Below are 15,148 nucleotides of genomic sequence, written 5' to 3'. Positions count from 1 at the left end.
CTTCAAGAGGTGTTTTTCTCAACACAAGAGAAAGGATTCCGGGAAAGGTGTGTGTGTGTGTGTGTGTGTGTGTGTGTGTGTGTGTGTGTGTGTGTGTGTGTGTGTGTGTGTGTGTGTGCGTGTGTGTGTGTGTGTGTGTGTGTGTGTGTGTGTGTGTGGGAACCAATGGTTTTTAAACCTGTCGAACCTCTCACCTTTCAAAAGACTTCTCAGCATTTCCCGGGGTGGGGTCAACAAAAGGTTTACACCCCTTACACCCCAGGAGAGCACCTCACAAATGTTTGAAAAACAGTTTTGATGTGGACTCCAGGGGTGTCTGTCGCAGTCAATCAAGCCATCCTCTTTTTGAAAGGGTCATTTTACTCTTTAAGATGGGCCCTTTACTTATGACTTAAACAGATCCATTTTACCCCCCTTAATAATGAATGCAGTGGGCTAAATCAGGTGTTTCTTGGTGGTCTTAAACAAATCTACTGTGAAACAAAAGTATACACCTCACACACATTGTTATGGACTTAAAAATGAAGACGCCAGTAACATGTCACATACATTTTAAATGTATTAATTTTTGAGTATTCATCCCAATAAGACACTTTAAATACATTTTTTTATGATTTCATGACTGTTTGATAATAGATCCCTGAATGGTCAAAAACCTCTTCAAATAGAAGTATGTTTATAGCACAAAATATCTTACAGGTAGGCCCTCTTTCACTCTCTCATCATGTCACCAGTGAACAGGCTCCCAGAGGCAGGGCCATAAAAGGCCCCAGCTCACTCAACTGCCCCTCCTCCAACAGCCATCAGCCCAGAACAGCATGAAGACAGAACAGCTAAAAGATAATCAGGGAATCCTTCCTTCCTCATGGAGTTTTTGAAGGTGAGTTGAATATTCAATGTGATGTTTGTATATAGATATATATTATTTAAGAATGAAATGTCTTAATTGTTCTCATTGACATGTTTTTAAAAAAATTAAGGATATTTATCCATTGAACAGTAACCATTGTTTTTATTCATAGTTTATCGTAAACAATAGTTTATGCCCTCTTAGGGTCTATTTGACCCTCTTATTATATCAAACCTCTCAGACTAGAAACTATGATTAGAAAGTATGGCCAACTATGTTCAAACTATGATTAGAAACGATAATTAGAAACTATGACAAACTATGATAATAACTATGAACATCTATGAAGACATGTCTGTGTGTGTGAGTGATCTATTATTTAATTGTGTAATATTACTCTCTCTCTCAATGTATACTATTTGACTCAGTGTATACCAAAGTAACAAATATTTAACAACGTTTCAATGTTTTGTATTGCAACAGTTCTGAAAGACAATGACATCCAATTTTTATGCAATTATTAACATAATGTGTTACATAGTGTGTAACTGTGATAACTTTATGTAATCGATTCTCTCTTTCTCTCTCTCTCTCTCTATGAAAAAGACAAAAGACATGACATTGTGTAACGGCCATCTGAAAGAGTAGACCAAGGCGCAGCGTGGTTAGTGCTCATCATGAAATGTATTTGAATGAACACTGAATCAAAAAACCAAAGTGCAACAGCTAAACAGTTCTGTCAGGTAACAATTGACTAAACAGAAAATAACCACCCACAAAACCCAAAGGAAAACAGGCTGCCTAAGTATGGCTCCCAATCAGCAACAACGATATACAGCTGTCCCTGATTGAGAGTCATACCAGGCCGAAACAAAGAAATACCAAACATAGAAAAAAGGACATAGAATGCCCACCCCAACTCACGCCCTGACCAACCAAAATAGAGACATAAAAGGATCTCTAAGGTCAGGGCGTGACACATTGACTCCTGAGTGTTGAACTTTTGCCCACTCTACAGCCACCTTGGTTATTATATGACCCTGAGGGTCATCTACAAACGTTGGAACATCTTGAATAACAATAAGGGGCACATGTACTTGTAAATGTCCACTCAGCACAGCCCTCAGAGCATGGTTCCTCTATAATTTTGTTCCTAGGTTTAACCAAAACCTTAACATGACTACTTGCAATGTCATTATTTTCGTCACCATCCATCAATGGTTGAATTGCGTTATTTTTATTTGTACATTCACCAAGCTTCCAATGGCTGGAGCCAAGCAACATAGTAAATGAAAAAGACCCAAATAAAACGTATGTGAAAAGATGTTGTCAAAGTATAATACTTTGCTGTTTTTTTTTTACAACAGCCAGGTATTCCTAACATTTGCCATAACTAGTAAGCCTTACATCCTGAATGTATATGTGCTATAAAATATACACCTGGGCACACATGGGAGGGGTGGGACCACAGGCCCTTCTAAGTAATTGAGCCGAGAACATTATTGCTATATTGTAATTCAAATCATTGACCCATAAGAGAACACATGACCAAAGCAAGGCAAGACCCATATAGAATTAAAACAACATTATTCTTAATGAGAAATATAGTCTAATAAACAAATGTTTGCATAACCAAAGACATAAAAACCGGCTCTAACATTGTATTTAGCTAGGAATAACACTTTCATATTGGCAGTAAGGTCAGTGAGAATAACAATAGACAATAGTTATTGTTGGTAGTGTGGGAGATAATTCGATGCCACTAATAGCATTTGCTATTTCTGAGAAGAGATCATGCCAATAATTACATTAGCTAATGTACATGACTACGTTAGCTAATGCCCATAATTACATTTATTACACCTGGACATACTAATGTCAGGTGAACATGGAGACAGGATTGTAACAAAATGACCAATACGTGAAACATATGTATACAATAAATGTATTATTTTTTGTATTACATAAAGGGTCCTGCCACCATTATAACTTAACTCAAAGCAGATGTGGGCGTGAACAAGCAAGAACTGGGACTGAAAGATAAATGGTGGAGAAAGGACAAGGGGAGTTATTTCATTTGCATATGGGGAGTACCCATATGTGTTATGTAAGGATGTAATGCTATAAAGGCAAAGCTCTGTGCTGAGAAACACGGTTGTTCCATGGAATAGCACGACTTTGCAATAAAGTCTAATTTGAATTCATAAGTTCCAGTAAAGATGTAATATTTCTGAGTCAATATTCCACAACAGTAGTTTAGGAATAAATATAGTAACGTTCACGAATGTTAAAGATTTGTTCACAGTAGCGATTTTGAAAGAGTGGGATTAGAACCCCAAAGTAATAGTGGTAAGAAAGATCATAAAGGTAGTTTCAGATTCAGGTTTAGGCGGGTAATAACTTTATGGAAACCACTATTCACACTATGTGGATTTTAAACATGTACAGACATAGAGAACCATCACATCAAGGAGGTGTAACAGTGATGAATGGCTATTCAATGAACAACAGTAGTCATCTTGTCACGGCTGTCGTAAGGAGAAGCGGACCAAAGTGCAGCGTGTGTGTCATTACACATTTTATTTACACTGTGAAACTATGCGATACATAAACTAAAGAACAAAACAACAAACCGTGACGCAGAGTTTTAACATACACTACTCAAAAAACAATCTCCCACAAACCCAGGTGGAAAAAACCCCTACTTAAGTATGATCTCCAATTAGAGACGAGGACCAGCTGCCTCTAATTGGAGATCACCCCAAACAAAACCCCAACATAGAAACACAAAACTAGAACCTGACAACATAGAAATAGAAACCATAGAAAACCCCCGTCACGCCCTGACCTACTCTACCATAGAAAATAACATCTTTCTATGGTCAGGACATGACAGTACCCCCCCCAAAGGTACAGACTCCGACCGCAGCTAAACAAAACAACAACAAACCCCCCCACCCAAAAAAAGGGAGGGTAGGGTGGGTAACTACTGTCTATGGCGGCACTGGTGCAGTACACAACCTTCTCATCGCGCGGATCCTCCAACAGAGGAGGCAGCTCCAGTTCGGGGCGTAACCCCCGCTCCGCCCGCTGATCCCTCTGCTTCTGTGCCACCGGACCGTGGATCGTTGTCGGCGGAACTGGACTGTGGACCGCCGCCGGAGGTTCCGGGCTGCGGGAACGTCGCCGGAGGGTCCGGGCTGGGGAACGTCGCCGGAGGGTTCGGGCTGGGGAAAGTCGCCGGAGGGTCCGGGCTGGGGAAAGTCGCCGGAGGGTCCGGACTGTGGGCCGTCTCAGGAGGGTCCGGACTGTGGGCCGTCTCAGGAGGTTCCGGACTGTGGGCCGTCTCAGGAGGTTCCGGACTGTGGGCCGTCTCAGGAGGTTCCGGACTGTGGGCCGTCTCAGGAGGTTCCGGACTGTGGGCCGTCTCAGGAGGTTCCGGACTGTGGGCCGTCTCAGGAGGTTCCGGACTGTGGGCCGTCTCAGGAGGTTCCGGACTGTGGGCCGTCTCAGGAGGTTCCGGACTGTGGGCCGTCTCAGGAGGTTCTGGACTGTGGGCCGTCTCAGGAGGGCCCGGACTGTGGGCCGTCTCAGGAGGGCCCGGACTGTGGGCCGTCTCAGGAGGTTCCGGACTGTGGGTCGTCTCAGGAGGTTCCGGACTGTGGGCCGTCTCAGGAGGTTCCGGACTGTAAAACGTCGCCGGAAGCTCTGGACTGGGAACTGTCGCCGTAGCTTTGGACTGGGAACTGTCGCCGGAACCTCTGGACTGGGAACTGTCGCCGGAAGCTCTGGACTGGGAACTGTCGCCATAGCTTTGGACTGGGAACTGTCGCCGGAACCTCTGGACTGGGAACTGTCGCCGGAAGCTCTGGACTGGGAACTGTCGCCGGAAGCTCTGGACTGGGAACTGTCGCCGGAGGCCTGATGCGTGGGGCTGGCACAGGTGGCGCCAGACTAGTAACATGCACTTCAGGGCTAGTGCGGGGAGCAGGATCAGGACACCCCGGGCTGGGCAGGCGCACTGGAGGCCTGATGCGTGGGGCTGGCACAGGTGGCGCCAGACTACTAACATGCACTTCAGGGCGAGTGCGGGGAGCAGGAACAGGACACGCCGGACTGGGCGGGCGCACTGGAGGCCTGATGCGTGGGGCTGGCACAGGTGGCGCCAGACTGGTAACACGCACCTCAGGGCGAGTGTGGGGAGCAAGAACAGGGCGTACCAGGCTGGATAGACTCACTGGAGGCCAGGTACGTGGGGCAGGCACAGGATATACTGGGCCGTGGAGGCGTACTGGAGGTCTCGAGCATAGAGCTGGCACAACCCGTCCTGGCTGGATGCTCAACCTAGCTCGACAAATGCAGGGCGCGGGCACAGATCGCACCGGGCTGTGAATGCGCACTGGCGAAACAGGGGGCCAATCTCCCCGTGTGCCCCCCCCCCCCCCAATTTATTTTTTGGGGTGCCTCTCGTGCTTCCGTCGTTGCCGTGCTAGTTCCTCGTAAAGTTGCCGTTCCTCCCTCGCTGTCTCCACCTGCTTCCATGGCAGGGTCTTGTCCCCTGTCATTACCTCCTCCCAGGTCCAGGACGTCCTCCACTCTTTCCTCTCCCGGGCCCAGGATCCCTGCTCCTCCTGGGCACGCTGCTTGGTCCTTTTGTGGTGGGAGATTCTGTCACGGCTGTCGTAAGGAGAAGAGGACCAAAGTGCACCGTATGTGTCGTTCCACATTTTATTTACACTGTGAAACTATGCGATACATAAACATAAACTAAAGAACAAAACAACAAACCGTGACGCAGAGTTGAAACATACACTACTCAAAAAACAATCTCCCACAAACCCAGGTGGAAAAAAACCCCTACTTAAGTATGATCTCCAATTAGAGACAACGAGGCTCAGCTCCCTCTAATTGGAGATCATCCCAAACAAAACCCCAACATAGAAATACAAAACTAGAACCTGACAACATAGAAATAGAAAACATAGAAGAAGAAAAACCCTGTCACTCCCTGACCTACTCTACCATAGAAAATAACATCTTTCTATGGTCAGGACGTGACCATAGAAAGCAATATGTGTTAAATATGTTTACATACATCCATGACTGAATGGTTTCATGAACTCATTTAAAGGTTTTGCAAGAAAGTTGTAACAGGCCTCATTCAGCAGTCTGAATTAATCTAGAGGCACCAAAACATCAGCATTTAGAGAAGCTTAGAGATTATTCCACAAGTAAGGTGCAACGAGTTGATTTACTAATCCTACACTGGCCAAAGGAATTTCCAGAGCTAGCAATCCCTGAGACTGTGTATGATAACTCTGACTCATACGTCTAATGGTTATTGTACATGTTAGCTACAGAGGGAGTTTACAGTATGTCAAAGTGCTTTATAAAGGCAAAGAGAGCAATGAATTAACCTACGTGACCTTAAAGAGGGTCAGCTTACTTTATGATAGAGAAAGCAGGGATGAGTACTGGACCTGTAACCATAATAAAACAATGTGCTCTGTGGTCAAGTGCATCTAATGGCTTTAATGAAGTGGCAGCTGCATTCATATAGATGCTTTTGCCATAGTCTAGGACCAGTAAGAACATTGATTGAATTATCTGCTTTGTACTATTAAGCCTAGAGGCCTGACCTATTTCTATAGAAGAAGCCCTTTTTTATATTCAGCATCTTAATTAACTAACTCATCAATATGTTTATTTTTTTTAAAGACAGCTGAATGTCTATACAAATACACCATACTAGGTAAACACACTTCAATCATTAGAATCATGTTTGTGCACTCTAGAAAACAACATATACTTAGTTTTACACATTTTCAATAATCATTTAAGGTCAATAAAGTTTTTTCGGCAAAATAATGAAAGCATACTGTAGTTCAGATAGAGCCTGATTTAGCAGGGTGGGCAATAGAGTACACAACTGTATCGTCTGCATATAGGAGCAGGTAAAACTTTCTTATTATTAAATGTATATTTTGTTGACAAAACAATATTGCCAATGTATACAATGTAGTTGTTGACTAGACATTCTAACATATAACACATTGCCTTGGTACTAAAAAATGTATATGCAACATTTGAACAACAATTTCCCCCTTGGGTTATGATGTACAGTGTATGACATGACACTGGATATCATACATTGGCTATTTTTTTTTATACTTTTTTTTATTTCCATGTTTATAATCCAAAAGTATGTTTTTAAACGGCCTGGAAATATTTTTTATGTTAAACTTAAGAGAACAAGAACCTTTGGTGAATCAAGCAGTCACTGATGTTTTATATACAGTACTACAGATATCCAGAAGGCTCGTTCTGACAATAAACAATACGCTTTAAAGTTCCAAATGAGGCTGTCAAGACAGGTCCTTAATGTAGTACTATACTATTTCACTGTAATGTACTACTAATGTACTAGTATCTAAGATGTTAAGGAATCGGGGGAACATGCACACAATATTACACATTCCCCACAGCATCTAAGGATGCATTCACTGACACTGACATTGTATTTTGTTACGTGAAAGTAGCATAAGTATGTGTAAAGAGTTTACAATTTTGTTTAAAAGTTTGAATATGTCTCTTGTGAAAATTGAGATGGGGTACATATATTATGTATTTCAATGTCTTACACATTTTTAATAATACTTGTGAGTTGTAGACATGTTCTTCAGAGGTTATAATACAAATACATATTTGGATTTAGTTCCGCATTGAGTTGTTTTTTACATGTAAGCTATGATCTTATCAACCAAACACATCTACAACTTTTTTCATTCACCCCATTGTGTTACAATAATGATTTACAAAAAAAATAAGTAAATAGTTAATTGCATATTATGTCATTGTTGATTCGATTCTTTTTCATTATTTAGGCTATTTTCTCAACTGTGATCCACTTGCTTTTTGGTTTATAGGTATGCTCTGCTAGTCCTAAATCCAGACATAATCCATACATATGTGATTGTTATAAAGGGTCTACATTGTGGGGGAACAAACATATGTGTTCCTGGGAGGGTGAGCTTTCAGGAATGGGTCACAATAAATATGCTAGAAGCGATAGGAACCAGGATGTATTTCCCAGAAACTAATAGTGTATATCAATGGTAACTCACGTTATCATGGTTCTATGATACGTGGCCCATTCTGGGGACTGAGAATAAAATACTTTGCACAACACATACATTTAGATTATTATTGCAAGTAGAGTTGTAAAACTACCTGTAATTTACCAAAGGTTCTTGTTCTCTACAGTTTAACATTATGGTAGAAAATTACAAGATTATGTTTTAATACTGTTTATGCATCAAATAGCTTTGATGAGTACTCTCTCATCTGTGTGAGTGTGACTGAGTTGGGCCTCTGGGGCTTGGCGCTGGCAATTGATTTATGATGGCTCGGTGATAAAACCTACAGCCTGCATTCCATAGAATGAGTTGGTGTTTCTGTGAGGTACCAGGGATTAGATGTCTCGTGTGGACAGTTGATGGGTGGAACCTTGTCTTTGGGGCCAAACCATGATTTCTATACAATTAGAACAATCTTCATAGCAAATTTTATCTGGCTGGGGTGTTATTTCTTTCTCACATACAAAACCTCACCTTCGACAAATTCTACACATCTGTTGTGTGTCACCTGCTCAGAAGGATGTGCTTAGTCTATAAAGGTTGTAACCCAACTCTGCTCGTTGTTTTTCTCAACAGTCACCTCCTGGGGTGGTTGTCGACAGCTCCATTACTGCAGTAATTAACTAATAAAGGTCAGTTGTTTTGAAGAAATCTAAAAGTCTCTCTCCTTTGGTTAGAATAATTTCCATGACAACATAAACAATATTTCCCACCCCTCTAAAAACATACTTTTGGATTATAAACATGTAAATAATAAAAAAAGGATTACTAAAATAGCCAATGTATCTTATACATCATAACACAAGGGGGAAATTTCTGTTCAAATGTTGCATATGCATTTTTTAGTACCTAGGTATTGTCATATTCGTCGTATGGAGTGGACCAAAACGCAGCGGGTATGTGAATGCTCAACTTCCTTTTATTGAAGAAAAACCAAACAAACCACTTACACAAAACAAACGACGAAAACAGTCCTGTAAGGTGCTCAGACTATACACGGAAACAACCACCCACAAACACAAGAGAAAATAAACCCACTTAAATATGGCCTCCAATTAGAAGCAACAACAACCAGCTGCCTCTAATTGGAGGTCGTTCCCAAAACTAACATAGATATAGAAAAACTAGAAAACCCACATAGAAATAGAAAACATAGAACATTAACCAAAACCCCGAAACACACTAAACAAACACCCCCTGCCACACCCTGACCACACTACAATAACAAACAACCCCTTTTACTGGTCAGGACGTGACAGGTATTGTGCTATATGTTAGAATGTCAAATAAAAAATGATTTTGTATACATTAGAAATATTGTTTTGTCCAAAAAATATAAATATAATGATAATGTTTAACCTGCACCTGTATGCAGACGATACAGTTGTGTACTCTATCGCCTGCCCTGCTGATCAGGCTCTATCTGAACTACAGTATGCTTTCATTATTTTGCAGAAAACCTTTATTGACCTTCAAATATTATTGAAAATGTGTAAAACTAAATATATGTTGTTTTTTAGAGTGCACAAACATGATTCTAATGATTGAAGTGTGTGTACCTAGTATGGTGTATTTGTATAGACGTTCAGATGTCTTTAAAAAAAACATATTGATGAGTTAGTTACGTAGGTCAATGAAATCTTTGCCTGTATAAGGCTCTTTGACATACTGTAAACTCCCTCTGTAACTAGCATCTACAATAACCATTAAAAGTACGAGTCGGAGTTATCATACACCGTCTCGGGGATTGCTAGCTCTGGAAATTCCTTTGGTCTGTACAGAGTTAGGCAAATCAGCTCTTTGCACCTTACTTGTGGAATAATCTCCATGCTGCTCTAAACATTGATGTTTTGGTGACTCTAGGTTAATTCAGACTGCTGAATGAGGACTGTTACAATTTACTTACAAAACCTTTAAATGAGTTCATGAAACCATTCAGTCATGGATGTATGTAAACATATTTAATAAGTATTGCTTGCAACAGATGACTACTGTTGTTCATTGAATAGCCATTCATCACTGTTACACCTTCTTGATGTGATAGTTCTCTATGTCTATACATGTTTATAATCCACATAGTGTGAATAGTGGTTTCCATAAAGTTATTACCCGCCTAAACCTGAATCTGAAACTACCTTTATGATCTTTCTTACCACTATTACTTTGGGGTTCTAATCCCACTCTTTCAAATTCGCTACTGTGGAGAAATCTTTAACATTCATGAACCTTCAATATATTTATCCCTAAACTACCAACAATAACTATTGTCTTTTGTTATTCTCACTGACCTTACTGCCAATATGAAAGTGTTATTCCTAGCTAAATACAATGTTGGAGCCAGTTGTCATGTCTTTGGTTATGCAAACATTGGTTTATTAGATTATATTTGTCATTAAGAATAATGTTGTTTTAATTCTATATGGGTCATGCCTTGCTTTGGTCATGTGTTCTCTTATGGGTCAATGATTTGAATTACAATATAGCTATAATGTTCTTGCCTCGATTACTTAGAAGTGCATGTGGTCCCACCCCTCCCATGTGTGCCCAGGTTTATATTTGGTAGCCCATATAGAGTCAGGATGTAAGGCTTACTTAGTGATGGCAAATGTTAGGGAGATCTGGTTGTTGTAACATTAAAAAAAAAAATCTTTTCACATACGTTTTATTTGGGTATTTTTCATTTACCATGTTGAATGCCTCCAGCCAATGGAAGCTCAGTGCATGTGTAACCTTTATTTAACTAGGCAAGTCAGTTAAGAACAAATTCTTATTTACAATGACGGCCTACCCCGGCCAAACCCGGACGACGTTGGGCCAATTGTGCGCCACCCTATGGGACTCCCAATCGTGACCGGATGTGATGCAGCCTGGATTCGCACCAGGTACTGCAGTGACGCCTCTTGCACTGAGATGCAGTGTCTTAGACACTGTACAAAGAAACATAATGCAATTCAACCATTGATGGATGGTGACAAAAATAATGACATTGTCATGTTAAGGTTTTCAATGCATGTGGCTGTGCATTATATGATGCCTGAATAGGAAAGAGGATCTGATCATGCCTACTGGTATGATCAATTCTTGATCCAAAAAGACACACTGTTTTGGGGTTAATTCCACATCTGCTTGCATTGCTTGGTAGTGTATTCGCATGGTATGTGTCACGTCCTGACCATAGTAAGTTGTTATTTTCTATGGTAGAGTAGGTCAGGGCGTGACAGGGGGTGTTTGTCTATGTTTTGTATTTCTATGTTCAGGTCTCCAGTTCGCCTCCATAGTCAGGTACGCCCTGTGCTTCCTTCCCGCACTCGCCCTGAGGTGCGTGTTACCAATCTGGCTCCACCTAGGCCAGTTCCCCGCATCAGACCTCCAGTGCGCATGCCCAGTCCGGAGTGTCCTGTTCCTGCTCCCCGCACTCTTCCTGAGGTGCGTGTTACCAGTCTGGCGCCACCCATGCCAGTACCACGCATCAGGATTCCAGTGCACATTCCCAGTCCAGAGCTTCCGGCGACAGTTCCCCATCCAGAGCTTCCGGCGACAGTTCCCCGTCCAGAGCTTCCGGCGACAGTTCCCCGTCCAGAGCTTCCGGCGACAGTTCCCCGTCCAGTGCTTCCGGTGACGTTTTTCAGTCCGGAACCTACTGAGACGGCCTACAGTCCGGAACCTACTGAGACGGCCTACAGTCCGGAACCTACTGAGACGGCCTACAGTCCGGAACCTACTGAGACGGCCTACAGTCCGGAACCTACTGAGACGGTCTACAGTCCGGAACCTACTGAGACGGCCTACAGTCCGGAATCTATTGAGACGGATCTCAGCCCGGAACCTCCAGCGACACACTCCAGTCCGGAGCCTCCGGTGACGCTCCCCAGTCCGGGGACTCCGGCGACGCTCCCCAGTCTGGAGCCTCCGGCAACGCTCCCCAGCCCGGAGCCTCCGGCGACGTTCCCCAGCCCGTTCCCCAGTCTCAGGCGACGCTCCCCAGCCCGGAGCCTCCGGCGACATTCCCCAGCCCGTTCCCCAGCCTCCGGCGACACTCCCCAGCTCGGAGCCTCCGGCGACGCTCCCCAGCCCAGAGCCTCCGGCGACATTCCCCAGCCCGTTCCCCAGCCTCCGGCGACACTCCCCAGCCCGGAGCTTCCGGCAACGCTCCCCAGCCCGGAGCCTCCGGCAACGCTCCCCAGCCCGGAGCCTCCGGCAACGTTCCCCAGCCCGTTCCCCAGCCTCCGGCGACGCTCCCCAGCCCGGAGCCTCCGGCGACGCTCCCCAGTCCGGAGCCTTTGGCGACGCTCCCCAGTCCGGAGCCTTCGGCGACGGTCCGCAGCCCGGAGCCTTCGGCGGCCCGCAGCCCAGATCCTCCAGCGGCGGTCTGCAGGCCAGAACCTCCAGTGGTGGTCTGCAGCACAGAGCTTCCGGTAATGATTTACAGTCTGATTCCTCTGATAATGATCCACAGGCCGGTGTTACAGAAGTGGAGGGATCTGCGGGCGGAACGGGGGTTACGCCCTGAGCCGGAGCCACCTCTGTTGCTGAGGGAGAGGAAGGTTCTGGGTGTAACACTAGAGCCGCCATATACTTTTGTCACCCCCCCTACCCTCCCTTTGGTTTTTGTTGTTGGGGGGGTTTGTTGTTTTTTTGTTGTTGTTGTTGTTGTTTTATGTAGGTGCGGTCGGAGTCCGCACCTTTGGGGGGGGTACTGTCACGTCCTGACCATAGTAAGTTGTTATTTTCTATGGTATTTTCTATGGTAGAGTAGGTCAGGGCGTGATGGGGGTGTTTTGTATTTCTATGTTCAGTTTCTAATTTTGTATTTCTATGTTGGTTTTGTTTGGTATGATCTCCAATTAGAGGCAGCCAGTTGTTGTTGTCTCTAATTGGAGGTCATATTTAAGTTAATGTTTGTCCCACATGTTTTTGTGGGTGATTCATTTTTGAGTAGTGTGATTTCTCTCTGCGTCACGGTTTGTTGTTTTTGTGTATTCAAGTATTTAGTGTATTGCATTTAGTTTCACGGTAAATAAAATATGTGGAACTACAAACACGCTGCATTTTGGTCCGATCCTTTGAACAGCCGTGACAGTATGAGACAACAAAAATAATACATTTTAAGTAAAATTTAAATAAACAGTATTATCCTAAATTGAGACGTGAATAAAAATTGTCATCACATCAACAACAATAAAATCAACTACTTATTTTCAATATAGAATGACATGTATACAGATTATATACAACTTTTAGTGTATTGTCTTAATGACTGATCTTTAGTAAATAGGAAACGCAACAGTGTGTTAGTCCGAGAAACATTAACTAGATAGTTGTTTTATACTTGTGAAACCTTGAAATATACACAATGAGAAGGGATTTTATAACAACAGTTTTGAATGGGTAATTGTGTCAAATACATATCATTGAGAGAGAGAGTAATATTACACAATGAAATAATAGATCATCACTCACACACACAGACATGGCTTCATAGATGTTCATAGTTTGATCATAGTTTCTAATCATCGTTTCTAGTCAGAGGTTTTGATATAATAAGATGGTCAAATAGAAACTAAGAGGGCAGAAGCTATTGTCTACAAACAGTATGAATAAAAACAATGGCTACTCAAAATCAAATCAAATCACATTTTTTGATCACATACACATGGTTAGCAGATGTTATTGCGAGTATAGCGTAATGCTTGTTTCTTCTAGTTCTGGCAGTGCAGCAATATCTAACAAGTAATCTAACAAGTAATATCTAACAAGTAATCTAAGAATTCCACAACTACCTAATACACACAAATCTAAGTAAAGGGAGGGAATAAGAATATGTACATATAAATATATGGATGGGCCATGACCGACCGGCATAGACGAGATGCAATACATGGTATAAAATACAGTATATACATCTAGGATGAGTAGTGCAAGATATGTAAACATCATTAATAAAGTGGCATTAATAAAGTGACTAGTGATCCATTTGTTAGAGTGGCCAATGGTTTCAAGTCTGTATCGGGGTGAACAGGCAGTGGCTCAGGTGGTTGTTGTCCTTGATGATCTTTTTGACCTTCCTGTGACATCGGGTGCTGTAGGTGTCCTGGAGGGCAGGTAGTTTGCCCACGGTGATGCGTTGTGCAGACTGCACCACCCTTTGGAGAGCCCTGTAGTTGTAGGTGGAGCAGTTGCCATACCAGGTGGTGATACAGCCCGACAGGATGCTCTCAATTGTGCATCTGTAAAAGTTTGTGAGGGTTTTAGGTGACAAGACAAATTTCTTCAGCCTCCTGAGGTTGAAAAAGCGCTGTTGCACCTTCTTCACCACACTGTCTTTGTGGGTGGACCATTTCAGTTTGTCCGTGACGTGTACACCGAGGAACTTGAAACTTTCCACCTGAGCCACTGCTGTCCCGTCGATGTGGATAGGGGGGTGCTCCCTCTGCTGTTTCCTGCAGTCCACGATCATCTCCTTTGTTTTGTTGACGTTGAGTGAGAGGTTGTTATCCTGACACCACACTCCGAGTGTCCTCACCTCCTCCCTAAAGGCTGTCTCGTCATTGTTGGTGACCAAGCCTACAACTGTTGTGTTGTCTGCAAACTTGATGATTGAGTTGGAGGCATGCATGGCCACGCAGTCATGGGTGAACAGGGAGTACAGGAGGGGGCTGAGCACACACCCTTGTGGGGCCCCAGTGTTGAGGATCAGCGAAGTGGAGATGTTGTTTCCTACCTTCCCCACATGGGGGCGGCCCATCAGGAAGTCCAGGACCGGGAGTTGCAGCGATGAGACGAGACTGTAACTACTACCAATTGGATACCACAAAATTGGGGAGAAAAAAAGGGGTGAAAAAAATGAAAATAATAAGTGACATTTTGGAGAGATTTTTGGACAATATAGGGGCCGCTTAGGCCTTGTTATGGATAAATGTCTATAAAGATAGATTGGTGTAAGATATCTGCTCATGTTGGGGCCCATGTTGACAAGATGTTGGGGAATCACTGGAGGGGAATATTGACCAACTGAGCATCAGCGTACCGCTCAATAAACAGAATATGCATTTTGTTACATTTCAGTCTTCTGTGATGTATTTAAGGTGTCACATTGGGATACAAACTCAAAAATAAATACATTTAAACTATATCTCACGTTACTGGTGTCTTCTTTTTTAAG

Source organism: Salmo trutta, chromosome 7, assembly GCF_901001165.1.
Source record: "Salmo trutta chromosome 7, fSalTru1.1, whole genome shotgun sequence".
NCBI lineage: Eukaryota > Metazoa > Chordata > Actinopteri > Salmoniformes > Salmonidae > Salmo > Salmo trutta.
This window is presented reverse-complemented; position numbering follows the sequence as displayed.